The sequence below is a fragment of the Equus asinus genome, chromosome 28, assembly GCF_041296235.1.
Source record: "Equus asinus isolate D_3611 breed Donkey chromosome 28, EquAss-T2T_v2, whole genome shotgun sequence".
In the NCBI taxonomy this organism is placed as follows: Eukaryota; Metazoa; Chordata; class Mammalia; order Perissodactyla; family Equidae; genus Equus; species Equus asinus.
The window spans coordinates 1,192,501-1,195,000 of NC_091817.1; the positions used below are offsets into that span (position 1 = coordinate 1,192,501).

Genomic DNA, 2,500 nt, shown 5'->3' on the forward strand with positions numbered 1-2,500 from the left:
GGCGCGTCTCGGGAAGGGCGGCGTGGCGGCGCGAGCCCCCGCGGAGTCCCCGGGGTCAGGTCCCCCGGGGGCCTCGGAGCCTCGGCTCACGCGGGGTGCCCGCCGCCCGCCGCCTCCCGTCGCCCGCCCTGGGCCGTTCCCCGGCCGTCGGCGTCGTCGTCCGTCCGACGGTGCCTCCGCGTCTCCGCCCGCCCTCGGCGCCCCGGGCGCCCGCGTCCGGCCGGCCACGTCCGCCCACCACCCCCGCCCTGTCCGCTCGCTCCCCGCTTCCCCGCCGCAGCCCCTCGCCCTCCGTGGCGAGGGGCCTGGGACGCGGGTGCGGGGAGGGTCCCCGGGGGAAAGTCGGGTCGGGTCTGGTGGCGTGCGTCGGACGCGAGGGGGGCACGCCCGGCGTCGAGGGGGCCGCGGGCGCGGTGGGCTCGTCGGTCGGCGGCGCCCGGCGGTGTGGGGTTCGGTCACGGGCGGGCAGCGCCGAGGCCTGCGTCCGTCCCCGGGTGGCCGCGGGCGGCGCGGGCGGCGTCGAGGCGGTGGCCGCGCGGCACTACCCGCTCCGCCTCGTCCGTTGCTTTGGCTTCCCCCCATCCAGGTACCTAGCGCGTCCCGGCGCGGAGGTTTAAAGACCCCTGGGGGGCCTCGCCCGTCCGCCTTGGGTCGGGGCGGTCGGGCCCGCGGGGAGTCGGGAGGCCTGGCCCTTCTCCCCCAGACTCCGCCTCGCCGGGCCGGGGCGCCGCGCCGTGCCGCGCCGCGCCGCCGTCGCGGCGGCCGTCGGGAGGGGGCGTCCCCGGCGGCCGTCGTGTCGTCGCGTGCGCGCGCGCGGGCGTGTGCGCGCCCCCGCGTCCTCGGGCGAGGCGGGAGCCCCCGGGCGCCTGTGGGGTGTCCGAGCACGGCCCCGCGGGGCCCGTGCCGGACGCCCCGTCGTCCAACCTTCCGGCCTCACGGAGTCTGGTCTCGTTGTGCCTTTCTGGCCGGCCGGAGGCACCCTCCGGGGATGTGCCGTGCCAGGGGCGGGCTCTTCCCCCGCCCTGCGGGGGGACCCCGCCGTTCAAACTCGTACGACTCTTAGCGGTGGATCACTCGGCTCGTGCGTCGATGAAGAACGCAGCTAGCTGCGAGAATTAATGTGAATTGCAGGACACATTGATCATCGACACTTCGAACGCACTTGCGGCCCCGGGTTCCTCCCGGGGCTACGCCTGTCTGAGCGTCGCTTGACGATCAATCGCCCCCGGGGTGTGGGTGTCGCCTGCCCCGGGGTGCGCGGCTGGGGGTCTCTCGCAGGGCCCGCCCCGGGCCCTCCGTCCCCCTAAGTGCAGACGCGGTGCCCCTCCTCCGCCCCGCGCGCCCGCCCCTCCTCCCACGCGCCCCGGCGCCCGGTCGTCGGAGGCGCGTGGGGGTCGGCGGCGGCGGCGCCGCGCGGGGTCCCGGGGTGGGGGCCGCCGCCCGCGAGTCGAGGGAGAGACAGACGCGAGAGCTCGCGCCGAGGTGCCCGTGGCCGCCACGGTGCCTTCGGGGGCTCCCTCGCGCCGCACGCGGCCTCGGGGTTGCCGGGGCGGGGACGAGACGGGTCCCGCGGCGCGCGGTTGGGGCCGCCGGGTTCGGGGGGCCCGCGTCCGGGCCGCCTGTCCGGTCGCCGCTCGCCCCCGTCGGCGGTCCGTCCCGGTGCGTCCGGCCGGCCCCTCGCCGGTCCCCGGCGCGCCCGGGTCCCGGACCGTGACCCCTCCCCGGCCTCGCCCCGTCGGGGTGGCTCGCGCCGAGGCCGAGTCGCGTGCGCGGGGCCGCGCCCCGGGGACGCGTGCCCCGGCGGTGACCCGCGGGACGCCGCGGCGTCGTCCGCCGCCGCGCGCCCTCCCCTGGGTCGCGGCCGCGCCGCGCCGTGTGCCCCGAGCCCCGGGCGGGCGGGCGGGCGCCGCGTCCGCCGCCCGACGGGCCGTGGCGGCTCGCGGCGGAGGGGCGGGTGTCGGGAGGCGGTGGGACGCGCGCGGGTAAGGTCGGCGGTCGGGGGCGACCGCCGGCCCAGCCGCGCCCGCCGCCGCCCCTCCGCCCTCTCCTCCCCCGCGTCGCCGCGACGCGTCCGCCGTGCGCGTGGCGGCGTACCGCTCCGCCCCCCTCCTCCCCGGCGGGGCCCCTCGCCCGTGCCGCCGGCTCGTGCCCCCGTCCGCCCGCCCGCGTCTCTCCGCCCGCCCGCCCGCTCGCCCGCCCGCCCGCCCTCCTTCGGGGGTCGGTCGTGGTGGGGGGGGCGGGGCGGGGCGGAAGGCCGGGCGGACGTCGGCCGTGGCCTCGCGCGCCCGGGGTCCTCCTCCGCGGCGCTCGTCTCTCCGTCGCTCCCCCGCCTCGCTCGCGGGCTTCCCGCGCGCGGCGGCGGCCGCCGCCGCCGCCGCCGCCGCGCCCTCCGAGACGCGACCTCAGATCAGACGTGGCGACCCGCTGAATTTAAGCATATTAGTCAGCGGAGGAAAAGAAACTAACCAGGATTCCCTCAGTAACGGCGAGTGAACAGGGA

The 2,500-nt window shown here is 80.2% G+C and overlaps 2 non-coding genes across 2 annotated transcripts in view; both read left to right on the forward strand.

The window, feature by feature from the left end:
* The first annotated feature begins 1,054 nt into the window (after positions 1-1,054).
* LOC139042453 (5.8S ribosomal RNA) lies at positions 1,055-1,207 on the forward strand. Its single transcript, XR_011499181.1, has one exon. It is a non-coding gene; the product is annotated as a 5.8S ribosomal RNA (ribosomal RNA).
* A 1,190-nt stretch (positions 1,208-2,397) lies between these two features.
* The window catches only part of LOC139042423 (28S ribosomal RNA), a 4,892-nt gene continuing 4,789 nt past the window's right edge, over positions 2,398-2,500 (forward strand). Inside the window, exon 1 of the ribosomal RNA XR_011499151.1 lies at positions 2,398-2,500. This exon is cut by the window's right edge and continues 4,789 nt beyond it. This is a non-coding gene — a ribosomal RNA (28S ribosomal RNA).